The sequence below is a fragment of the Mus musculus genome, chromosome 15, assembly GCF_000001635.26.
Source record: "Mus musculus strain C57BL/6J chromosome 15, GRCm38.p6 C57BL/6J".
Classification (NCBI taxonomy): Eukaryota; Metazoa; Chordata; class Mammalia; order Rodentia; family Muridae; genus Mus; species Mus musculus.
The window spans coordinates 32,235,388-32,261,729 of NC_000081.6; the positions used below are offsets into that span (position 1 = coordinate 32,235,388).

General features: G+C 43.8%; 1 protein-coding gene, 2 long non-coding RNA genes and 1 other non-coding gene across 11 annotated transcripts in view; 2 read left to right on the forward strand and 2 right to left on the reverse strand.

Moving 5' to 3' along the window:
• Positions 1 to 5,134, forward strand: part of Gm32499 — an 84,166-nt gene extending 79,032 nt beyond the window's left edge. For 3 of the 4 annotated variants that reach the window (XR_001781610.2, XR_875104.2, XR_001781611.2), the window contains one exon: positions 2,912 to 5,134. This is a non-coding gene — a long non-coding RNA (predicted gene, 32499). The remainder of the gene's footprint in view (positions 1 to 2,911) is intronic. The other variant, XR_383908.3, reaches the window with a different exon arrangement.
• A 46-nt stretch (positions 5,135 to 5,180) lies between these two features.
• On the reverse strand, positions 5,181 to 9,275 carry Snhg18 (small nucleolar RNA host gene 18). The gene is made up of 2 exons (NR_038186.1): positions 8,995 to 9,275; positions 5,181 to 6,382 (listed from the first exon to the last, which is right to left on the reverse strand). It is a non-coding gene; the product is annotated as a small nucleolar RNA host gene 18 (long non-coding RNA).
• Positions 6,458 to 6,545, reverse strand: Snord123 (small nucleolar RNA, C/D box 123). Its single transcript, NR_028575.2, has one exon. It is a non-coding gene; the product is annotated as a small nucleolar RNA, C/D box 123 (small nucleolar RNA).
• Positions 9,276 to 9,425: 150 nt separating the features above from the next.
• Sema5a (sema domain, seven thrombospondin repeats (type 1 and type 1-like), transmembrane domain (TM) and short cytoplasmic domain, (semaphorin) 5A) overlaps positions 9,426 to 26,342 on the forward strand; it is a 451,529-nt gene continuing 434,612 nt past the window's right edge. The window contains exon 1 of one of the 5 annotated variants that reach the window (NM_009154.2): positions 9,426 to 9,912. The gene's annotated coding sequence lies outside the window, so the exon portion shown is untranslated. Of the gene's footprint in view, positions 9,913 to 9,952; positions 10,014 to 10,145; positions 10,222 to 10,361; positions 10,644 to 26,342 lie in introns of those variants that run through there. The other 4 variants (XM_011245340.2, XM_030248431.1, XM_006520043.4 and 1 more) reach the window with 4 other exon arrangements.

Sequence of the window (26,342 nt, forward strand, 5' to 3'; positions counted from 1 at the left end):
CTGTTTGTAGAAGGACAGTGATGGCTTCTGAAGGTTAGAAAAAGTCTCCAGATACTTCTGGTCAGTCCAATTGGTTCAGGATTATCACTGTCTCTGCCAAGGCCGCAATGGAGATTAACATAGAATTCCATTGTATGCTTATTAACATTTAGTGTGTTGAGACTTGTAGAAGCAACTTGGTGTATCAGCGAAGATAAATGGTTTGGAGTGAGAACTATATACTTCTGGATTCCTTAGGTTTATGATTTAGTTCATAGAGGCCTTTCTGTTTTTCTCTGAATGACATGCTCAAAATTATAAAACGACTTTGTTGAGCTTCAAATGCCACAGTCACTCATTAAAGATTTCTCTTAGAGATCTCAACATGAACACCGATCCTGCATCTGAGATGTCTGTCTTCTGTTACAAAACCAATTTGTTATCTATCAGTCTCAATAGACACAGATCTCTCTTTTCTAACTCTCATTGGCACAGAGCATGGAGTACCGTGCTCCCATGACAATGGTTCCTAGATCTCAGATAGTGCTCTGTTTTCCAACCTATTGACACCAGCATCAGTTTTGTGTCTGGATGTTTAAGAGCTAGTTTGCATTGCATGGTGTTCATAAAGATACTTCTCACAAACTCTCTCACTGATCCTTCTCATCTTGCCTGTTGGCTGGGTCAATCATCTTCTGGTTGGATTCGTCACTCCCACATCTCCACATATACTGGAGATGCACAGTGATGCTGGAGAGAACCTGCCAGCCTGAGATGGGGTTCATCTTGAAACAACAACCATAAGCATCATAGGGAGCCATAGAGGACTTATAAAAGTGTAGGATGGTTCCCTGGGAAGTTCATTTTCCGCATGTGGATCACATTTATTCTGTAATCCCCTTTCTTCTTTTCTAACATTCATACCTCTGCTCCACAGGAAAATCTTGCGCATGCCCTGTTAGTTAGGAAACCAGAAATCCTCAGAAGATTGGGTCTCTTTGTATATCCATAAAGATTCTATTCCCACCTCTGCCTGGTCTCCCTCAGGTCCACTATCTCTTGGTAATTCTAGGAGGGTCCTGCTCTCTCCAAATACAAATCCTATGGCTTCTTAGCTCAGCAAGACCTTTGTCCTGGGATTACCTTGTTTTGCTACTACATAGATACTCTGACCCCAGCCATAGATGCATTTCAAGCAATGTAAAACCATTCTTCCAGTGACCCACTTTAAAAGATAGCCCTCTGTGTGCATGTCCTTCCAGCTGCTACAGGCTCTTTATTTCTCTTCAGGACAAAACCACTTTAGTGAGCTTCCTGCACCGACTCTCTGTGCTTCCTTTCTTCCCATTAACCCTCTTTATTGAATTATGAAATCTTTTGAGGATTCAGAAAAGGGTACTAATCTAATGAGCATCCACCAAAGCTACCCTGTTTGATCTTAACATTTTCAATATCTGTACTATTATTTTTATTTTAATGGAAAAACAAGATCACATATAAAATGGGTGGCCTTTGTGTGCCTCCCTTCAGAACTGGAAGTCATAAATTTAGCATTTATCATGTATGGGCCATTTAGCTATGATGCCTATATCCATAAATTATTCAGGTAAGTTATTTGGGATTAGTTTTTATTAATAAACTGACAGTATGTCCCCCTTGCCTATATGGTGCAATAGAATGTACATTTTCAACATTATAAGAATCCCCAAAATGCATTCCTGAGTGACTTTAACAAATCACACTTCCAAAGTCGTTTTTATTTTTAGCAATATCTGGTGTTGGTTTCTATTGCCAGATGTCTCAATTATGGTCAGTCTGACCACAATTATTAAATGGCCCCTTAGTTTAATTGGCTTTTGTGATTTTAGCAAGGTTGCATGATAGTATTCTGCCTATTAGCCATTGAATGCCTACACCATTTATATAGGTTTTTGCAGTGCTTCATTCTTTCCCAGTGGGTTGGTTGGAGATTGAGAATATGCACTCCCTCACCCCCACCTTTTGTTATTTGTGTGCACTGTAAGCTCCCTTGAGCAAGGGTTTGCTTTTTAAGTTGTGTATCCTTGCATGGAAGATCTAGATTTTAATGTGGTTTGCTGCATTGATTTTTTTCTTTATGATTGGTCTTTGTATCTTATTCTAAGAATTGCTTCCCTAGCCAGAGGTCATGTGGATGGCTGCTCATATGTTTTCCTAAGTATTTTTAATGTTTTGTTTTTTTAATTTTTGCTTTCATCCACTTTAAAGCTATTTGTATGAATGGCTTGAAGGGAGTGACTCAGTCAATATTTCCACATCTGGAGAGTCAGTTGCCTTAGACTGTTTTGTTGAGTCCCTCCTCTCATAGCAAGCCACACACCACCTTTGTTTAAAGCCTACCTTGGCCATTCATGGACTTTGTGCTATGTTGTTGCCTTTGTTGACTCCTGGACTGATATTTCAATGTTTTACCTTCTTTGACTGCATAAACATTATTCAATGGCTCGTACCAGCCTTTGTCATCGTCAACAAATATTTCCCTTTGTTTCTGGACTATTTCTCCTGCTTTGTTTAATAATTATAGGTCTCCTTAAGTTACACAGAGAAGCCAAATAGATAAAATGATGAAGGACGAATGTGGGGTGTGTTCAGGATGCAATATCCCACATGGTTCTTTATGCTCACCCAGGCATGGTGAGACTTTCTAAGTTTACTCATGGTGGACGTCTTCCAGAATGTTCTCTTTTTTCTGAGACTCTGTCTATTTTCCTAAGGGTTTGTAATAAAGACCATTGTATCTTCCACAGTTAAAAGTTCATCCTTTTAAAATCATTATTTCAGTGTTTAAGAAAAGTATCCATAAGAAAGATCCTTCTTTTGATTTTTTAAAAAATCTTTTCTAAAGCATGAATAATAAAATATTGAAATTGTCTTTTTTTTCTTTATTCCATAGACTACACAGAGAGATCCAGCCAGAAGTGGCCCCCACCCGCCCCTCGCTGACCTTCACTTGGAAACTTACTGACTGGATAGTTTTGTTAAGGTTATACATTGATTTGGGTTGCCATTCCTTATTTAGTATTTAGAACCCAAATTTACACGGAAGCTATGTAGGTTTCCAGAGGAATCCTGTTGTGTTAATGTGTCTTAAAAACCAAACCAAACACATTTTATGTGATGTGTCTTTGCAGTCTCCTAACACTTACAGTCTGCTCTGCTAACTTGACACTAAGTTCTGTACATCCATCTTGCTCTGTTCTTTTCCTGACTTTTAGAGACATATACCGAGCCTGATTCTATTCTTTTACATGTTTATAGCTACATTTTCCTGTGTCCCTTTACTTGGACCATAGAAACTTTGAACGTTGGCTTTTCACTGGATCAAAATGTTGGAAGACCTCTGAATGGTAAGCTCATTTTAATGACATTCTGAATGGAAATGAGGAAGATGTTGGAAGCAAGAGGGAGGGCACCTTCTTGTTAAAAGAAGGCAAAGGCCTCAGCTGAATTGTGTCTCTACCTTAGTGCTTTGTGGACAGCAGAAGGTAAGGACAATGAGAAACCACCTGGTGATATTAGTCTACTTATTCATCATGATCCCAAATGGGTCAAGATACAGCACTTGTTTGGGGAGTAGTTTAGTTAGTTCTTTGATGCCATGATAAATAACATGATCAAAAGGAAATCGGGGAAGAAAGGGTTCATTTCATCTCACATTTCTAGTTCATCACTGAGTGAATTGAGAGCAGTCACTCAAGATATGGGCCTGGATGTAGAAACTTAAAACAGAAACCATGGATGAGTGCTTACTGGCTTGCTAGCTCTTTGGCATCTTCTCAACTACCTTTTGTACATAGTCCAGGACCACCTCTGTAGGAATGGTACCACCCACACTGGGCTGGGACCTTCTATCTTAATCATTAATCAAGAAAATGCCTCACTGATATGCCATGGGCCCATCTGAGGAAGGCAGTTCCTGGCAACTCTGGTTGTGTCAGCTGGCAATAAAGACTTGTCAGCATAGTGAGTCTTTCATGTTTAGTTCACCAACTCTGGAAGTCCCCTCACAGGCACGCCCACAGGTTGACTTTACTAACCCTCAAGTCTCTCCGCAAGGTTAAGAACACATAGCTCCTGAGGTTGAAGAGTCCTTTTCACTATCATCCCTGGCTCCTGGCTTATATCCTGCTACAGAGCAAGATATTGCATGCAATTCAGCTGTCACATGGAGTTCCAAGCAGAATCAGGCAGGAGAGGAAAGCAAAAACCATCTGTAAGCCACTGTTTGACAGACCCTCACCTAGTGTTCACCTTGCAGCCCCTAACTGAATAGCAGGGCTTCATCTGACTACAAGAAAGCCTGCCTGTTTGTTTGTTTTAAAGCCAGGCGTTTTGCAATTCAAATAAAATCAGGTCTGTGTCATTAAAGACAGACGATGCTTGTCTTGTCGTGGGAGTGAAGCTGTTTGAGGAGTGACCACTGCTGTCGATGTGAGAGGAGCAAATGTGGCATTTGCAAAGAGGGACACTGAGAAGCTGAGTTCAGGCAGAAGTAGAGGGGATGAGAAGGAAGGGCAGAAAGGAGTATTGGCAGAGGGGCGGCAAGACCACAATAGGTTTTATTCCTTACACTGGTTCAAGAACACAAGTTCCCTTTGACTTAAGTCTACAAACGCCCATTCTATTGAATTCAATGTCATTATGCTAAATTTAGTTGGTAAATATTGAAATAAACGAAAGGCAGGAAAACGGTGCTTCAAAATCTAAATACAATTCTTAGATGTACTTCTGGAAGTATTCGTGTCACCTCAAGGCTCCATTTCTCAAAGACAGAGGAAGGTAGAAGACATTAGTTAATAAGTACAGAATATCTTTCTAAAAATAAGTACAGCTACTCTTTGCTTATAAACACCCAAGACATATATGAGTCTCAATGTCAGAAAATAACTCCGAGGAAACCCTAAGGATACTCTCTCTATCTTCATGCCAGAAGCCATCTGCCTTTCCTGAAGATATTCCAAGAGTCGTTTAAACTTAGCATTTTTCTTCTTCCCATTCCATATTTCTAAAAGACAACTTGAACTGCTTTGAGTGTACCCGTTTTATCTTAAGGAAATTAGGTTGCCAAAAAACCATATCTAGAAATCTAACCACACACACACACACACACACACACACACACACACACACATACACACACACACAATGAGCCAAACCGCTTGTAGATTTCTAGAATGCTTTAATTTCTGGAAATGCAGGTTAAGTAAAATATGACATCCCGATGGAAGCTTGAAGAGTCACTGACCATGTCAAGGAAGAAGAAAACTTTAGAAAGTGAACCCCACCCTGTTACAGAGCACAGGCTCATCTTCTAGAGTGTGTGTCTGGGTACATCCTGCAGATATTTACTGCTGAGGCCTGGACACTTAACTGAGCTCCTTCTTTGGATGTGGCCTTGAAGTGAAAGAATGCCATTCTTAGTGTGGGTTGAATTTCAAAGGTCACAGAAAAGCAGAACTCACTTGGGGTGGGTGAAGGTAGATCAGTCTATGTCAACCATCAGGAATAACCAGGGACAGAGTCCATTGTCACATTTCTCTGATCAGCCCTGGGAAGCCAAGCCAGACCCTAAATAAGACATTAGTCTGTAGAGAGGGCCATGCTTGAGGCTCTTTCACACATCCTAGCAGCCTAGAAATTTACCTTAAGGATGGAGAACCTGCACTTTGTATCATATCCAATTGTGCTCCTTCTTGTGGGTGTGAGATGTGAGAGTCTAAGCTCCTACAGTGTTCTTTTAAAACACATCTAGTCTCCTTAACACCACTCAGGAAGAGGGCATTTAAGACCAGAGAGCTTTGTTGGGGGGCGGGGGGGGGCAAAGGAACAACCTTAAAGGGGCTTTGGTGAATCCTGAGAGACCACAGGAGGCACTGAAAGTCTGTGCAATCTGCATCCCCTCTAGTTTAAAAGCCGTCCTCTGTGACAACATCCATGATAGACATCATGGTGTAACCTGTAACTGAAACTGTGGGTCTTCTGAGTACTACAGAGTACATAAAACCGAAGCAGCACCGAGCAATGCTACAGAGACATCAAACTTCCTTTCTCTGTGCCAGTGTAAAGGCGTGGTAAAATGGGCAGGGTCAGACAATCGTGGGAACCAGAGGGGAAAATAAACTATGGAATGGTTACTGTAACATATGCCAGGCTCATCTACAGGAAAACACAATGTAAAGAGGCCAGCACTGGTTTTTTTTTTCTTCTTTGTAATAATTGAGTAATAGTCTTGTTACATCTTATAGACCACAGTTAGGGAGTGTTCCCAGGAAAGCCAACTGTGGTCCACAGCTCTGTCTTCATGTCTCCCAGCCACGCTCTCTTCAGCTCCTCCCTGCTCCATTCTCTGGACTTTAGTCAGGTACTGGGAGGGAATATAAAGAAAAGACAAAATTGTTGTGTTAGTTGAAAGTCCTGCACTGCTTCATATTTCTGAACCGAATCTGCGGTGAGTCAGGAAATGGATGGCGTTTTTTCAAGTCACATGAATCAGCGCCCCAGAATTCATCATTTTCACCAATGGGTTTCTTTCACAGCTTTTCTCACTTTTGGCCCTGTACACAGGCCCACCTGAAGCAGTTGATGGTGTTGGGGGGATGGTGAAGCGGAGGGGTAGGGAAAGAAGAAGGGAGGGGGAGAACACTTTATCTTGATATCAACAAAACATTCTTGGCAAAATAACAAGCCCATTTAGTTAAAAATCTGAGGATTCAAGGTGCCTTTATCAAGGATTGCCTTCCAAAAGGGGAAAGCAGATTCTACTAGGAAAAGGAAATATTTCTAAATACTTAAAAACAATTGCATTTCAGAGTGCCTGCTCTGTGCTAAGCCTCAGCTGTGCTTTATTGAGCAGCTTCTTTCTCCTTTGGTGCTTGTGGGTCAAGCTGCATGAGAAGACGTGAGTGAGCTCAGAAAAGTTCACGAACTTTCTGCAAGTCAGTAGCAAAATCAGTGTCAGCTTAGGACCATTTCACCTCCAGGGGTTCTCAGCCTTCCTAAGGCTGCGACCCTTTAATACAGTTCCTCATGCTGTGGGGGCCACAATCATAAAATTATATCACTGCTACTTCATAACTGTAATTTTGCCGTTATGAATCATGATGTAAACATTTCACATGCAGGATATCCGCTATGCGACCCCTGTGAAAGGGTCGTTCACCAGCCAAGAGGTTGTGACCCGCAGGTCAAGAATCACTGTTTTAGACCAAGAAAGCACTCCAAATGAGGATTTGGTTTCTGGTCTTGTTTCTTAGAGATTTGTAATTCATTATCACTGATACATTTAACAATGGTATAGTGTAGTCTGTAAATGGCAAAAATCAAACCTACATCCTGCCCCAGTAACACAAATTCACTTCATTTAGAGGGTGAAATTCTATGGGATAATCCTCACGGTAAACAGCGCTTATGCCTCCAAGCTAAGAGTGAGTTTCTTTGTCTGCTTGTAAGTTTATAAGTTATCCCTAGGTGGTCCCAGGCTGGCCTTGAATTCTCAATCCTTCTGCCTCAGCCACCTGAGTGCACAGGTTTGATCTCCCTCATTCCTTTCTTCCTTAAAAAAAAAAATATTTTTTTTTTTAAAAAGATGTGCTAATTGTTTTTATCAGTTGACATTGAGGGATAAGCATAAGAAAGAGTGAAGTACATTTGAGTTTTAATTTGTCTTTCTCCACCCTGTTCTGCTCCACCCTGCCTTCCTGAAGGCTATAGGGTTCAAGTGTGAGGCTGAGGTCTTCCACTGTCGGCCCCTAGAAGGCCTCCTTCTCCCAAAAGTCTCCCAGACTGTTGTGCCACGTAGGCAAGAGAAGGGGAGTGCTCAGAATGGCGCTAGTTCCCACCCACTTCTGAAACAGCAGGGAGAAGCAAAGGAAGCCTATTAACTTTTCCGGGCAAGATCTAGAAGCCAGGAGCTGCCACCCCAGAGCTGGAAGCCAGCCAAGCATCTGTAGTAGATGTTTCCCAAACAAGCCCTAGAAGACATCTGCGTTGGGGCCATACTTTTCAGGCTCCACAATTGTAGACACAGCACACTCTGGGGTTGACATAGCCTCCAATGGACTCTTTCAAAAATGGTTTCGCCTAATTCTTTCATTTGAAGGTGACAGACACAACAAATTGGTGGCAACTTGTGCTTCTATTCACCTCCTCTTGAATCTCTGTGGTCCTGGATGAGCGGTGACACATTCCAGCTATTACCCGGTCCCTGTTTAGCATCATGGAACCCTCACAGAGGCCCCGAACTGTCACCGGCGCCCCTATCCCCTACCAGGGCACATTTGCAACCTGCCAATACCAGGATGTGATTGTGGCAAATGGGAACATCCTTAGGTCTTGCAGCTAAGAAACTCATTGATGAGGTTCCTTATGCAAAAGCACCCGAGGCCACCAACAAGGCCCGATATGGGAGGAAAACCTGAAGACATCGTTCCTTTACCCTATCCTGAGGGAAAAGGATCGCCAAGCATGGCTGTAGGGGCAGGGATCCACGGTTTCTGACTTTATCCTGTAATTTCCCCTCTTCACAACCTTGTATGTTGTTTAGAACTTGGTGAGTTGATCACTTCCTTAGAAGGAGAACTGAACAACGCGTCAATAAAGCTGCCTTCCCAAGGCATTTACTTTGCGTTCCAAGATAAACTTTTTGCCCCCATGCTCACTCAGTAAACTCCCAAGATACTTGCGGAGTACCAATTAGCCCAGCTGTTTCTGTCCATGAGGTAACCCTCTCCTAATTCCCATTAGGGCTACTTGGGAACCTCTTGCTCTATTTCCTTGGATGGCAGATTTATTCATTTCTCTGATCTATCCTTTTCAAGAACTGAGAGCCTTGCTGGGCCCAGCTCGCCTGTAAGAATCCGCGGCGGGCCCCTCACCACCCCCAAAGCACACCCCAGTCTTCTTATGATGACACAGAAGAACTGAATCTTAAACTTCCACTTTCTTCCCACCCGCGATCCGCCGGGGGCACGCACTTACCTGGAGCTTAGGCAGGCCTAGCAGACGCCACGTCTCTGGTTTGGGTTGAACTGCCTCCAGCCCTTTATACAGCCCATCCTGCAAAGTAGCCACGTAGGAGCCACCGGGCAAGGGGCGGGTAGCCAAAGAAGGTCTCTTCCAGGCGAGGAAGGGAGTTCGAAAAAAGTCACCAGTTGGGTGAGCTTGCACTCTGGTGGCACAAATAGAACTCCTGGGGTGTGTAGAGAGCCCCCTGGGGAGTGTTTGGGGGTCCCATCTCGGGAAGAGGCGGGGCTAGAGGAGGGGCCTGGGAAGGTCAGGGGTGGGTGGGGCGCTCAGTTTGCACGCGGGAGGGGCGGAGTAGGGGAGGTGCGGCGGAGGGGGCGGGGCGGGGGCGGGGCGAGGCGAGGCGGTCCTGTGCTCCCCGCCCCGAGCTCTGGGCCCGCTCACCCAGCGCTGGTCTACTCGCTAGGAAGGCGGCGTCAGCAGCGGCTGCTCACGCTGTGCCCACTCCCGCGCGCGCTGCGCTCCCGCCGCGGGTGGGCTCCTCAGCCCTTGGCTGACGGTGGCCCCAGCCTTGTGGCGACCTCTGTATCCCACCTTCCCACTGCGGGGGCGTCCCGGCACGTGCAATCCTTTTTGGGGGTGTTCTTGGTTCCCACGCGCAGCTACTAAGCAGAGGGTACCCAACTTTGCCACCTCACCGGTCGCCCTCTCTCGGCGCGAGCCTGTCCACTCAGCTGCACAACTGGAGACTCCGGCAGACTAGCTGGTCCCCAGCCTGGCGCGCTGCGAGAGGAGGATAGCTCTGGAGAAGTGGCGGGGTGCAGTGGTGGCGGCTGCCTCGACTTCCCTCGTAGTACACTGAAGAGGACCCTTGGAGCAGCTCCGGGCCCCGGGGCGCTGGATGACTAGCAGGAGGAACGCGCCCGGCATCTGGTGAGCTCTCTCCCCGCAGAGTCCCTGAGTGTCATAGCTGAGACCCTGCACGTGTGAACTGGACTCGGCACTGGTCCATTTGCGGGTGGTGTAAGTCTCTGGTAGGGTCACTCTGCAGACACCTGGGTGGGGACAACCTGGCAGAGGCGCGTGCAGGACTACCATCAAAGCGGGGGCGGTCGCAGTGGAGATAGTGCACGGGCTGGAAGTTTGTGTCTTAGCCTTTCCCTGGATACGAGCGTGGATTGAGAAGGTCCGGGTGTGCGACCGGTCAGTGGGCAAGCCTGCACCTCGGCCAGCACCTTTCAGGTACCCGTGGAGATCTGTGTGCGTAATCCGCGCTAGGCCAGGCTTGCTTGGTGGGATCTGGAACCGGGATTGGTGGTCGGAATCGCCTACCTCCCTGCACGGTGGACTAGGGGACATTTATTTTCCTGCTCTCTGCACAGGGGCTCTGCGGTGTTCGTGAAAATCTGGGGTTAGTGGGACCAGGGCACAACTCCGCCAGGGTGTTTTGCTGAGGAAGACTAAGGCAGGGATGGCGAAGCCTGGGGCTTCAGCAGGATGAGCTCCAATCGCAGAGCCCCCGTCTGCGGGCAGCCCAGCCGCACGCATTTCATACCCGGGTTCACGGTCTGGGGCCAGGAGAAGATCGGTGCTCAGGATATTCCGAGGAACTGTTGGAGGGGAGTGATCTCCGGCGATCGCCCTTGGAATTGGGCCCAGAGCGGGTAGGTCCCGGTCCCGGTACCCCTCACCTCCCGCCCCGGGCTTTGGCGGGAAGCGCTTTCACGTCCTTTTTTGTTGTTTGTACCTGGATGCGGTTGCCTTGAGTTGGGTTTTAACTTTCCTGCGCCTGCGGCGTCCCGGAGATTCCCGGCAGGGGGCGCCAAGAGCGAGCTTTCGGAGAGGATGTCACAGAGCTTGTTAGTGTTTTTGTCCTGGGCAAATGGGTCAGGGGTCCTAGGCAGCAGTAAAACACAGATTTTTGCTGTGATTTCCGCGCTAGGCCAGGCTTGCTTGGTGGGATCTGGAACCGGGATTGGTGGTCGGAATCGCCTACCTCCCTGCACGGTGGACTAGGGGACATTTTCCTGCTCTCTGCACAGGGGCTCTGCGGTGTTCGTGAAAATTTGGGGTTAGTGGGACCAGGGCACAACTCCGCCAGGGTGTTTTGCTGAGGAAGACTAAGGCATTTCATACCCGGGTTCACGGTCTGGGGCCAGGAGAAGATCGGTGCTCAGGATGTTCCGAGGAACTGTTGGAGGGGAGTGATCTCTGGCGATCGCCCTTGGCGATCCTCTTTTCCTCTCAAAAGGAAGAGTTGAGAGAAGTGTTCTCTTTACCCAGGAGAGCTTTTTAGCGTAGTTAAGCGACAGAAAAGTTGGACGGAAGCCGTCTATCTGGAAAGGTTTCTTCCTAAGACACATTCCTACAAACTCCTCAGGGTACACATTTTTCTCCTTTGACAATTGGACTTAACAATTGAAACTGCGCGAAGGTATAAGAGTTATGTGTAATACGGAGAGGAGGTTCTGCTCCTAAGCAGCACATTGGTTAAACACCGGGTGTTAAAATTAATGCAGTGTATTTATTTATATTTTTAAAAATAGCTGTGTGTCCAGGCTTGTCAGGAAGAGCCCTGTTTTTGAAGTGCAGATGCGTTATTAAATACAGAATTCGTCTTTTATAAAGATAAAACTAGCCCTTAATAGGAAACGTTTTAAATACCCAACTAGGGTTGCCAATTAATGTTGTTTTTCATCTTTTGAGAGAGGGAGGAGTTCCTCTCTTGGAGTAAAAAGTTCACTGTTGCACTTCAGGCTTAAGCAGACACCTTCTGTTGTAGATCATTGAAACTACTTTTCTTTCCTGTGTTTACTCCAAAAGAAGTGTGCATTTCTTTCTGCCCACTCACATTTCTTCTGCACGTTTGTTTTCCATGAAGAAGCAGTTCCAAGTGTAGTTGTTTGAAACATAGACTTCCTGCCGTGAGTTTATTATAAAAACTTTTGAGACAGTGGCTCACCCAAGATGCCGACTGTTGTCACAGTGTGTGCCCATTCAGCTGTGAAGTCCATGTACTGGTATCAGCTTTTATGCGGCTGTAGTCAATACATACTTTTCCTCACATGGGAAATAAGCGATGCTCATCATTTGATGCCTTTTAAGCCGCTGCTAACTTATTTGGTTGCCTTAATGGCAAACAGCTGCAGGATCCCTGCTGAGAGCAAAGACTTTGGTCTTCTGGGTAGGGAAGACTGTCTTGGACCAGAGGAAGTATTTTAAGGTGTTTAGAATCTGCTGAAAATAAGCTGGTATTTATCCCTCCTTGTGTCTGTCTCAAGTGACATCTTAGTCATGTCTGCAGAGATTGAAAGAGAGAAATGGAAGAGCACAGAGTAAAACTAGTTCACAACAATACAAGATGAATGCAAACATATTCCCACAAGTTTACCATGACCCTAGGTTTTGTGGACCACAGGAAGTCCTTGTAGCTACTGGCTTCTCAGAGGAAATTCTTCTGTATCCTCATTGTAGCCTCTTGCTGAGGGACAGTTGTTAAAAGCAACAAGCATTTCTCTGTGCTGTATGCTTCGTGCTCAAAATAGATGCCAGTTTCTTGGGCTGCTATATCAACTGCTACTCATGCCAGGCTATATCAAGAGCTACCTAGCCAAACCGTTGCATAGTTCCAATTAACTGGATAATGATTTTTATCTGTTTAACTGAATGTCGTTTTATCATTAAGTCACTGAAACAGAGGCTTTTCGGCGACAAAATGCAGGAAGGTGGAGGAGGGATGGGTAGGGCTTTGCTAAGAGTCCAGCCAAGGGCATCAGGCATTCTGTTGGATATATGAGTGAGCATGGACGCCGACCCTAAAGAAGAGGCTTGTGTTCCAGCCCATGCCATGTGCAGTACAGAACAGATCCATTCGTTCGCATCAACTCCTAGTCAAGTAACCCATTTTTTTTTAAATGTAGAATTGAATAACATTTGAGGAAACCATTTCTTCCTATATATTTGCTATAATTCTTGATTCTAAAATTATGCCAAATTAGTATTATAAAAGTGTATCTGAAATTGTTGCTATAGTTACCCAGACAAATTGCTTAGGATATAATTATAATACCAAGGTGACAAGTTTTTGTGTTTAATGTTCAATAATGTTTGAAACATAAATTACAGCGTCTAACAAATTGAATTACAGCAAAGTATCGAACAAAGATGCCTCTACCTTTCTGCCCACCTGCACCTGCTTGCAAATCTTTATTTATATTCTGCAAAGTTAACTTTTCTGGAATCCCCAGATGAGTGAGTGTATGTCATTCTAAGTAGTGTACAGCGTCTGTACTATTGTCTGCAATATGGAGATTTTCATAGATGCTCCTCAAGTACTTTCTAAAGTAAGATGTAAAAGTCTAGTTGAAATTACTATATATTTTTAAAAACCCTCTACTATCCTGCAGACATCACCTGACATTGATAGTGTCTCTGCTGTTTGTAGTTCCCATAGATTAGCATAAGAGCATCCCAGAGATGAATATAAGGCATGAACACCAGCTCTTTGGGATATAGCTTTTTTTTTTTGGCATTTACATTTTTACTACATTGTGTGTGTGTGTGTGTGTGTGTTGAATATGACACAGTATAAAGGTCACATGACAGCTGTGTGTCTGTCCTTCCAATATGTATTTGAGAGCCAAATTTGGGTCACTAGGTTTGGTAGCAAGTACTTCACCAACTGTACCATTCTATTTTAGGGTACTGGTTATCCAAGTATACAAAATCTATTTTTTTATAGTAAGAAAAGAGAGGGGAACAAAAACTAATCTTAGGATCCCTTCAAAGTTTCTGTTCTCAGTAAGTCTGTCCAAAACACTCTTTGGTTCAGAGTTTAAGCAAGCTGGAACACAACAGACAAAAAGAAGAGAGATATTGAGTCCTAAGTCATTTACTTTATCACCGCACTGATAGCGACACAATTAGTCTGTGTCCTCTAGCTTTGTGGAAGATCCTAGAACTAGGAAACCCAGCCTCTGTTTCACAAGGTAGTTTGAAGCCATAGGACTTCAAAGATGAAGTTGTATGTCACCTGGGGCATGTCACTAAAAACATGGTCAGTACAGCATGGGACTCAAACAGTCAGAATATTCTGCCCAAAGTATGGCTGTCTTCTCTTTCCTTCTTCTTTGGTCCAAAATTTATGGTTGTTTGACAAGAGCGAAGATGAGCGTACTTTATTCCCATGCTGGAGTTCTCAAATGTTTTCAAACATGCTCAGTATTGAACGTGGAAAAGTGACTCAATTACTACTCTTTCTTTGTGTGTTTTGGGACTGGATTTCTGATTAACAATGAATAAGAAACGATTTCAAAAGAAAATACCTTTGTTAAAGGATGAGTTTCTTTTATATTTGTCCATAAGCCCACCTGGCTTTTATCTCCTAGTCTTTCATTCCTTTTCGTTTTGTCTCTGCATTTCTGTGGAATTGGCTGACCCGGAGTTCAAGTCAAGTGACGAGGAAGCACACAGCGGAACAATTTTACTTTGCGTTGCATTTTTATGTACATCTGAGAGTAAATCCCATTACTTCACTGGGTAATTCAATTACAGATATATATGATAAATAGCCAGTCAAGTGATACTATCAGCAGCCGGCACTATTGGAGAAATAATACTGTATTTGCTGAGATGTAAGATTTAAAAAAAAAAAAAAAAAGTTGTACGCAGGTGACAGCTAGAGTTGTACAAGGACAACTTGGTCACAGGCTGTGGCGTCCCAAACTCATTTAGTTCACATTCACTCAGTGCCTGGCAATAATGCACAATACACCCATGCAAAGAAAAGCAGTCAAAGACAATGAGGATGATGATTCTGCAAAGCACTTTCTGCTGCTTTGCCCGAATTTGCCAGACAGCCACTGCTTCCCTAAGACTTCTCCCTGAATCACCGGAGAGGTATGCTGCACAAGCTCTACCCAAGCACAGTTCCACACAGAGGAAAATCCCTTCTGTAAAAACGGGCAGACAGACCAAAAGCCAGAGCTGCTTTATATTGTACAGGAGAGGGTCCCCAAAGCTGTTCCCCTCATGAAGGATGCCTAGGGGGAGTGTACTGGCTAGTTTTGTGTCAACTTGACACAGCTGGAGTTATCACAGAGAAAGGAGCTTCAGTTGAGGAAATGCCTCCATGAGATCCAACTGTAAGGCATTTTCTCAATTAGTGATCAAGGGGGAAAGGCCCCTTGTGGGTGGGACCATCTCTGGGCTCGTAGTCTTGATATAGTCTCTTATAGTCTTCTATAAGAGAGCAGGCTGAGCAAGCCAGGGGAAGCAAGCCAGTAAGAAACATCCCTCCATGGCTTCTGCATCAGCTCCTGCTTTCTGACCTGCTTGAGTTCCAGTCCTGACTTCCTTGGTGATGAACAGCAGTGTGGAAGTGTAAGCCAAATCAACCCTTTCCTCCCCAACTTGCTTCTTGGTCATGATGTTTGTGCAGGAATAGAAACCATGACTAAGAGAGGGAGTTTGTAGTGTAGCATCCTGAAGCCAAATGGATTTTAGGAACACAACTGATTTCCGTTTTTATTTTAGAGAGCTAATATTCAAATTTTCTGTGCTGATCGTAATGTTAAGGAAGTCGTAATGAGTAGCATACAGCAAAAGTGAATAACTACATTTAAAAAAAAGAGAAAGTTGCTATGGATGATAGACTTTGGTCTAGCCAAGGCTATAATTCAGGCCCTTATGTGTCAGCCAACCAGGATTTGCTTAAGCTGTCTTGTCACTTAAATCCTTGCACTTTCTAGCCACATGCTTGACTTTAGAGGGAATCCCAGAGGGCATGGTTTAGGGAAGCAATTTACCCGATTGGGAAATGGAGTAGGAGAAGCTTCCACTTTAATTTGGGGTTCGTTGGCAACACTGTGCTCCTGAAAGACTGGCTCACCTCCTCTAATGGAGAGTGGTGGTGAGGAAATGCCTGGCTAGAGAATCTGGCAATGGGCAATGAGTGTCATAGGTGGGAGCAGGTAGCATCACTGTCCCCATGTGGCTCGTAGATGAAAGCAGCAGCTTTAAGAGGGGTCAGCAGGGTGGTTGAACATCCCAAGCGCCATGCTGGGTGAGACCCCCCACATCCACATTGGTTATGGACAGCCTTTGGATAGCTCATCTCCAAAGACAGTAAATGGAGAGGGAGATGGGAAGCCAACGAGGCTCCTCAGCAGGAGTGGCCTGGTGGTTCCTTACCAAGTGGGGCCTCACAAAGGACAGTGCAAAACACAATGTTAGGTGAGCTTATGTTCTGGAGAAACTGCATGAGGACACAGGAAAGAGGTCCCAGGATTCAGAGACACCAATAGAGCCATGTGAGCTTGCCTGCCTGTTTGCCCACTTCATGTCCACCATCTGTCACACTCTGTCCCTTACATGCAGACTGGGTTCATAGGCCTGGGCTCTGTCAGAGGAATAGTGAAGGTGGACCTGGCTGGCTATAAGACCACATGGCTCTATAACCTGTTAATTGTTACCCCTGCCCCTGTGGCCTGCTGCCTGTTTCTAGCAGCCTGGTTGTGGCACTCCTCCTTGGAATGCTTTTGTTGTGTTTTCCTTGTGAGGCTTTCTGCCTTTGCGTCTGACTGACCTGAGGTCCTTACTCATACATGCCTTCTTCAGAAGGAGTCTCCAAATACACTGCCTAAAACATATCCTCTCCCATTCCCTTCCCTCAGCCTTCTTAATTTACTTTCCCATCTTCTGTATGCTGCATTGTCCATGTGTTGTGTATGACACTTTATCAATTGTACCAATGGAGAGTGAAAAACCTAAGAGATACTTGAGATTTGTTTACATCTGTGTCCTGCAGAGTCCCTAGAATGATATTTGGCATTCATGGGACCCCCAAGCTGCCATGGGTCAGCGAATGAATGAGTAAATACATTTATGCACTAAACATACACTATTGACTACTGAAGAACATTGGCCACATATGACCTTGGCTTACTTAGACAACACTATTTTTTTTTTCAGGTAACATGAATGGTGAGCAGTGTCTACATTCTTCATGGGAAGAAAAAAAATGTTCCCATAAGCTCAAATTGATTCATGATCACAGACTTGGAATACATTGTTGTTTGAAAGCCAAGAACCAGGAGGACTGTGCACTCTATATATTCTAATATATGCTAATTATAGATTAAGTAGGTACTTGGTAAATGAATCGATGACCTTGCTTGGATTTGAGTTAGTATAAAACACATTGTGTGTATTAAGACCTAAAAAAGTGAAACGCTAGGATGTTATTTGCTTATTTAAAAACACTTCCCACCCACACAAAGTTCCAGGGAACAAATTGTATCCTCATTACATATTTTCACACATTATGACTTCAGAATATTTTAGAAATATGCCAGGCTTTTTCATTTCATTTCTGAGATCAGGCCAGTAAGTCTTGCCATTTAGTTGGATGTATATATTTAATAAGCTGCAGCAGGCAAGTGGCTAAACACGTTTATTTCTGTGTAGTGGGTTCTGCTCAGCAATGACCCCATGGAGCTCTTGATGTATGCTGTAATAGGTGTGAACCTCAAAACATGGAGCTGGGTAAAGGAAGCCAGCCACAGAATATCACATATTATTTGATTCCATTTATAGAAACTTCTAGAAGAGGCAAAACTATAAAGATGGAAAGTGGATAAGTGATTGCCTAAGGCTAACAGTGAGAACTGGGCAGGCATGCCTCTTTTGGAGAATGACGGTGTCTAATCCTAGGTTGTGGAGCTGGTCACCCACATGTGCATTTACTCAAATTCGCTGACTTGAACACTTACAGTGCACCAGTTTCATAGCATGTAACATACCTCAGTAATATAGTTATAAATGGAAATCTGGGGCATAATTTCTAATGTTAGAGTGAATTAAACTGCTGGCAGTCTAAACATAGTTCCTGCTACATTTACTGGGGGTTTTATTCGGTGTTTCCATGCATTTTTATAGAGTTAGTGTCAAGGCTACTACTGGGCTCCAAGATGTACGAAGTTTGTTTGATGCAAAGAACTTCCTTCTTTTTGGCATTGTGGTTTCTGTTAGGAATGGAGGTAAACTCGGGAATACAGGTAAACACATGGGGCCATATAGCCATGTCAAACAATTAGCTAAACTCATCATTGAACCTAGCTACTTTGGGAAAGACTGGTGATCCTGCTGGGCCAGCTGTTTTGTGGGCATGGCTTAAAAGAACACAGTGGACCATACAGAATCACATGTTTCATTGGAGCCTCCATCCAGGTCTGTAACTGACATGGCAAAGTTTCTTCACTAGGTGCAGCTGCTTTCCTCGGACAGGTCAAGGTCACGATGCGTAAGCCTACTTCTGCAGTTCTGAATTTTAAACTAGCAATATGGCTGCTCTGGCAAGGGATCGCATCCAAAGACCTTCTAGGTCAGTATGCTTTGGCTGGAATACAGACAAACCTTTGATCTCTGTGGCTAGAATAAAGACACATCCTTAGTACACACCTTTAATCCCAAACAATGTAGGTAAGGTTAGTTTGTAGAAGGAAGCAGCCATGTTTGAAAGTGATATCTAATTGACTGGCAGACAAAATGATGAGTCAGAGAAAGATTTGACTGAATGAGTTGGAGATAGAATATACCCAACTCTCACGAGAACACAGGAGAGAGACAGAGACAGAGACAGACACACACACACACACACACACACACAAACACACAGAGAGAGAGAGAGAGAAAGAGAGAGAGAGAGAGAGAGAGAGAGAGAGATATTTATTGGGATAGTTTTACAGATACAGGCTGCAGGTGAAGACAGAATGAGCTGGAGAATAAGGAACCAGAAGATTAGAACAGATTGCCAGAGTTAGTTTGGGCCAAGAAGAGCAATGCAATTCAGTGAGAAGCTGAGAGAAGCCAGATTGAATCAGTCAGCTTGGAGAGGGAATTTGAGCTGGAGCAATTGAGTTGAACCACCTAGTCAGAGTTCAGAAAAAACTAGGAAGGGTGAACTTATTCAGCGGTAAGCCTCCAAGATGACAACAGCATCTGGGAAATAAAAGCTACGTTTACACTGACACTGGTTGTCATTTACTTCAACTGCTTTGTGAGGCAGACAACTTTTTTCTTCCTGTGACAGGGTCTTGTTATATGGCCCAGTAGCAGGTATCTTCCACTAGCCACAGCTAAAAGACAAAGCACAAGATCATATGTTGTTTTGCACTTTCATTTTCTCCACTTATCCTTCCCTTCCTCCCTTCTTATTCTTATTATTATTTTTTTCATAGGGTCCTGGCTGTGTTGCCCAGGCTGTCTCAAAGTCCTAACTGAAGCAGGGCTCCCACTTGAATGTTCTTAGGTGAAGAGCCTCATGCCTGTTTAGAAGACAGGTTTTAAAAATGCTCCAAACCTGCTCATATTTTATTTTTCTAAGTGTCATAGAGACATGTCTAGCTCTTTCTACTCTGTTGACACTTTTTTTTCTTTTTTTTTTTTTTTTGGTTAAAGTGTAATGCTGCAAATAGGGTCTGGGTTGGAATACATGTGAACTGTCTGTAATTTGCTTCCTCTTTCTTCTACTGTCTCTCAGGGAGTGAGTTTGGCCCTCTCCTATTGTTTATTGAGACTTCCATCTGTCTACTGCCTTAAACCCCCCATGCCTCCTGCCACAGGCTTGCTCAGTTCTCCCGTGGGCACCTTGCCTTCCCCACACCAGTTGGCTTCCACATGGTGGCTTTCTGGGAAAGTTTACTTTGGCTTAGGCAGTCGGTAACAAGAACACCTTGTGTGGCTTTTGGCATCTGGCAATGGATGGCTGACCTTCTAGCTTGTAGACACCTCTTCATTAGTAAGGGATCAATTTTTTATTTAGCTCTGTGATGGTGCAGGGGACAGCACTACATTTCTTCAACTCCCCCCACCCCCTTTCCCCATTTTGTTAGTACCTGCAGTTGTCAGGAAGTTGAAATGGGCAATTGAGATTCAATTGCAACATTTATATAGAGTTCCTGGAGTTTATTTCTCACTGGCTTATTCTGAATTTGTCCCTCTCAAATAAGTTTATGCAATCTAAGGCAACTTAAGAGCAACATTTATAACCAGGCCACACTTTCTATTCCCAGTCCTGACCTAATGTTGCCCATGGTGAGTGGTAAGGAGTTATTGGTGACACTTTTTCCTTTATTTGTGCCTGGTTGATAGTTTCAAGGATCAGTAGAATGTAGCCACCGTTTTTTCTTGTTTGGTTTTGTTTTCTTTTATTTGTGATGAGGCAGTGTTCTCTAGATTTTCAAGGGAACTGGTTAATGGTTTGACTAAGGGTGACATGGTCAGAGAAGTCTCCATGTTGTCAAGACAGACTTCTAGGTACAGAATCAACAAATTATGAGGTTTTTTCTTGTTTCAAAATTTCTAGAGTAGTCATTGACTTGCTGTGGTTCAGATAGCTTGAGTTGACCAAACGATATATTATGTACAGTGAGATATGGAGACGCTGTTCTGGCCAGGGATAGCATTCTTACCTTTGAAAGTATTTACTTTTTCCAGCCATTTACTTTCCTAGAAAGCATCTAAGATCTCACATCAAATATTGACTTTGGAACACTAGCAGATGTGTAGGATCCTAACTTTATTAACATTTGAAAAGACCCTGGATATTATGAATTCATTTTCTTTTATCAGTAGACACCTTCTTCCCACTTTTTTCTAGAGTTTATAGTTGGGTAATTTTGTTTGTTTTTTTGTTTGTTTTTCGAGACAGGGTTTCTCTGTATAGCCCTGGCTATCCTGGAACTCACTTTGTAGACCAGGCTGGCCTTGAACTCAGAAATCCACCTGCCTCTGCCTCCCCACTGCTGGGATTAAAGGCGTGCTCCACAACGCCCGGCTATAGTTGGGTAATCTTGAACTGGGGATGTAGCTCAGTTGGCAGACTATTTCGCTAATGTGTGTCATACACCAGGATTCCATCACGGGCACTGGCACTGGCACTGGCACTGGCACTGCTCAAACTGAGAGAGTGATGGTCTATGCCTATAGTTCCAGCATTTCAGAGGTGAAAGCAGAAGGTTAGAAGTTTCTTGACTGGATAGCAGGTTGGAGGCCAGCTTGGGCTACAAGAGATCCCGTCACATCCTGACACATGAGATCTTTTTCATATGCCAACAAAGGAAAACTCTTAACTCAGATCTAGGGGTTAAAGGCAGACATTTATCTGTTTAAGTTTAATGTTTCCAAGCCACCAACAGTGGCTCTCAACCTTCCTCATGCTGTGACCCTTTAATGCTGCTCCTCGTGTTGTGGTGACTCCCAACAATGAAATTATTTTGTTGCTACGTCATAACTGTAAGTTTGCAACTGTTAGGAATCATAAGGTAACTACCTGATGATATGCAGGATATCTGATATGTGATCCCCTGAAAGGATCATTCGACCTCCAAAAGAGTTACAGGTTGAGGAACACTGCCCTACATAGAATATAAAAATTATATTTTCCAGTCAATGAGCTTAGTTTTTCAGAGGTTAATCCTTATATTCTTTAACAGCATACCTCCCCTATCAGTATGATAAGGTGACCTCTTTTCACCCTTCAGTCTTTTGTGTATATATGGGCATGTGGAGTGTCTGTGTGTTCTCTATTTACATATCTATGTACATACATATATTTCTGCATGTGTAGGCATGTGGAGTGTCTGTGTGTTTTCTCCATACATTTCTATGTACATACATGTCTGTGTGTATATGTATTTGTTTTGTGCACACCAATACATGTGTATGTCTGTGGAGGTCAGAAATCAAACTCAATCACATATTGCTCCTCATGACAGAGCTTATTATTCGAGAGCCATCTTTACCTTCCCAGGGCTGGCATTACAATGTCAAACCACAAGCCAGTACATGCAGCTTTTTTTTTTTTTTGTATGAACTCTGGGCATTGAGCTCAGATTTTTGAAGCAAGCACTTCAGCTGACTGAGCCATCTTCCCGGCCCTCAGTCAGCCTTTATCTCATCATGACCCCATCTTCACTGGAAAAGCCGGTATAAGTCATCTTCTTTTCCCCAACTATGCAGAAGGGGGTTTGCTGGATCATCTGACCCATGTTTGTCAGAGTCAGTGGATCTGGGAGCTGCTACAGCTGATGTGACAACAAGCCAGTTCTCCTCAGTCTTGATCCTGGACTGCTTTCTGTCAACGCATCTAGAGTCCATTACTGGCACGACAGGAACGCAGTGGCTGTTGAGCCCCATTTGTGTCCCACATGCTGTGCTGCCTAGCTGGGAAGGACAAATGTGTTCTCGGGGTCACATTCTCTTTGCTTGCTGCAGAGTGATGGAAACCCCATTCTTCAGCCCGTTTCCTTACAAAGCTCCGTGTGGCTGGGCTGTGTGCACCCCCACCTCCAGTCAATCATCCTTCTTTCGCTTCTGGTCACACCACGTAGAGCTAGACTGGTAGTTGATGTCAAATGTTCTCCTTTCTACCTACAGGCCCCAAATTTCGTCCAGTGCACAGCTAAACCATCGACTGCATACTGCTTTTTATATCCGAGAATGTTCCCTTGAATATGAGCTGTGCAGTGGTCCTGAGGGTGGGCTGGGAGTGGAGTTCAGAGGTCTGGGATGGGGAGGAGTCTGAACAGAGTCGTACAAGTCCAGACGGCATATTTTGGTTGTTGCAGTTTCCAAGTCTGCTCTGAAGTCAGGCCCAGAGCCAAATTTACTCTCTGTCTGCCAGCAGTGATGGAATTCCTCGGTCCCATCACCAGCTTGTGAAGAGAAATCATTCAGGAGAGAGCGAGCTGGCAAGGAAGAGTCTCGGAGATTCATTCACTTGAAAGCCTACGCCTGCCTGCAAATGGTATTTAACTCAAGCAGTTCCTCCAGGGCCACCTGCTGAGTTTCCATCTCCTGGAGGTTTATTTTGGTACTTGGGAAAGCCAGGGAAGGACTTGCAGTGGGGAACATACTGGACACATCCGAGAGGCAAGACTTAGCAGCAAGGCTTTTAGGGTTTCACACTCACGGCGTCGGAGCAATGTCAGTCCGTTTTCCATTACCTTAATGTAATATACAAGACTGGGTAACTTAGTAATAAAAGAAGTTATGGTTCTAGAGATATAAGGATGTGTCACCAGGGAGGTTTGGCACTAATGAGAACCTTATGATAGGTAGTATCATAATGGTGGAAGAAATTAGACAGGAAGTTGCAGCCTTGGGAGGAGCCAACAGAAACCTCCATCGCTTAAAGATCCTACTTCCTTTACATCACCACAGGGAAGATCAGGCTACTTCATCCCATTCTTGCCTGGTGTTTAGTTTTTGCAACTGTAAACAGGAGACATTAAGACATCATGGTGCTGTACCCCAATAATAAAACACCTAGAAGACATTTCTTAAAGGAACAGATACACATTTTTCACTATTTCTTAAATGTATATGAAAGGAGATTAATGGTTGGAATTTGGGCCAAGGGTAGAGAGGAAATTGACTTCCCTGGTTTGTAGAGAATATATCCTGAAATTCTGATGGGAGGAGGCATTTCTGTGTGTTGATATCATATGGAAAAAAGAGGATGTTTTCATGTAGATTGAAATAGAAAACATATACTTCAGGTGCACACCTTGGGGTCCCAGTTCTGGTTGGTGAAGAGGAGCAGGAGAGACTGGAACACAGAACACCTGACAGGTGGTCTTCATTTGATCTGTGTGAATGACTGCCTTGAGAATATCCTAGAAACACACACACACACACACACACACACACACACACACACACACACACTCACTCACAAATTTTCCTCACTGTATCTAAATTCCTTGTTCTGTTTTCCTACTAGGAAAAGAATCAGGCTCTCCCAGTGGTCATATTATACTGAAATCTAGTGAGGTGTGCTCTGGTTTCACAGTTCTCTCTGGTGACACCCAGTACCATTGGCTTCCTTTCCTTTCCCACCTTCATTGAGCTTGCTTACTTGGTAGCATGGGTAGGGGTCAATGTGGGAAGACCTTGAGAAGCAAAGAACCTCCCATGTTAGGAAGCTCCTCCATGAAGACAATATCCATCTCATCTCTCTTCCTAGAAAGTTAAATAAATCTGTGCTGCACACACTGCCTTTTTTCGTCCTTGCTTCCCAAGCAGATAAAGAAATAATTGCAGCTTGAATCTTTCTACCCATTTGTGATCCCATTATTTGCAGAAGAGCCAGGATGCATCACTACCCAATTTGGCACCTAGTTCTGGAATATTGGCAGCCTCTTTCTTAGAGTGGTTCCATTGTGTCCCGTAAAATAAGGTTGCAATTTCACCCTCAATCCCCAGTCAAGAGCACCTTTAATTAGTGGTGGCAATACACACGATTTAACAGTATTAAGATTTGCTTTAAGTATCTTTCAATGATCTTTGGGCATTTTGTGTTTTAATTAAAGTATACATTCCCTGAAGAGTTAGCCTTTGGGGCCAATCTTTGGGCCTTGAGGTTGCAAAAGACAATCCTTAATGGAAGAATTAGGGTTGGAATTGAAGGCATGGCAGATTGTCATTAAGAGACTCAGACAGAGGGGTAATTAGCACATTGTTCATGGTAGGGACTTCTGAGAGGCCCTCGGGGCCAAGTGTCCTTGGGTTCTTCCTTAATTGTGCTTTTGAATGAGCAAGAAGTTGGCTACTGGGTTTAATTAAGCCTGAGGGGCTAGCCTTATAAAAACCAGTCTGATGCGTATTAGGAAAGGCTGCTTTCTGCATAGCCTGTAGGGTTACATAGATTTATCTTTGTTCCTCTTCTTTAACCAGCTACTAGGATTGACTTCAGTCAGCTGGCTGTTTGGCATGATAATTGTAGCATGACCCAAACACATTACAGTTGATGTTAAGTATTTTAAAATCCTGGGGTAAAGGGAACACTAGTGTCATGTAAATTGATCTTTTCTTTGCAGACATATGCAAAACTAAAAACATAGATGCACTTAAATAAAAGAGACTGGGATACAGTTAGGAACTGGTAGACAACTGATGGAATATGTCAATGTTTGAAATACATGTTTGTCCTTCTGAGCAATTGGAAGTTTGTTAGCTGTCTAACTTCATTAATTCATTAAATTTATTTAACCAAAGGCACTGCCTTTCAGTAGTTAGAGACTCAAGGAATATGGGAATTTGTATTACTTCATAGTAATACCTCAGCTGTATAAAGTCCTCTGCTTACAATTATAGACATTAAATCCTATGTTAATAATTATAACTCCTAAATGAGGCATCTATTAAAAAATAACCTGTGGAAGGTCCCTCAGACCTCCTTAAGGAATTCTTCCCTGCATTCCAGATAGGTCACATAATTTGTAACTAGAAGCACATCTGTTGATCTCACAGGAGGTTGAAGTGTTTTGAGGGTAGCTGGGCTACTTTCATCAGGTCCAAATGTATTCTGAGCTGGATGGTTTCCAATGATCCAAAATTAGTAATGGCAGCTTAGACATCGCAGTGTTGAACTCGGAGACAGTTCAGCACATTCAGCATCATTGGATTGTCACCTGTAATCCAACACAACCGTGAGTGTCTTTGTTCAAACTAATATATGGCTCTCTGGAGAGAACCACAGGTTAATCTGCAGTTTTGAAATCTGTATGCTGTATAAGACTGTGGAGCCTGTACCCAGCCGTTAGAAGATCGTTAGATACACAGCAGGGACATTCTGTGACACTCTGAAGGAGCATGGAGAACAGCTGAAATCTGCATTTCTTCTTCTATTCCATGTACATGAAAAAGAGGTCAAAGGAGAAGGGTGCTGGGCCCCCAGGCAGAAAGCATCTAGTCGTCATAGCAACCTTTCATCTGTAGGAGAGGGAAAGGGATATACTGTTACCCTTGTGAAAACATCTGTGACTCACGTGTGGCTCCCAGTCATCCCAGATACATATGATCCTCTTGAGAGCATCATGTATACATCTCCCATGGCTAGGAACAGGCACCATTATCACACAGACACACAGCGCAGTGTCATCTGCCTTATCCATTGATTCTATTTTCCCCTAGATTTTTGTTTGTTTGTTTGTTTGTAAAGTAATCCATTGTTTACAAAAAATCTGGGCTGATTTTAATAGCATTAGTCTGATGATTTCTATTGCCTTACTAGAAATTGGCATGTAAGAAGGGTAGAAGAGAAATGTCTGTGTCTGATTTGTGGAATACCCGCTGCCTCCTAGTCGGTACTAACATTCCACAGATCTGGGGTCTGGAGGATTTCCAGTTCTGGCTGTCCAGGAAGGCTCTTCTAAATATTCACCGAGAGATGGTGTTCACTTATGTTTATAAAGAGGGGCTCACATTGGGGTCTTAGTACTAACTGGACCAGTGATTTACTTTTACCATAGCCTAGTCCCACCAAAAAGAAGAGGTAGCCATGTTGACTGCCAGGAAGT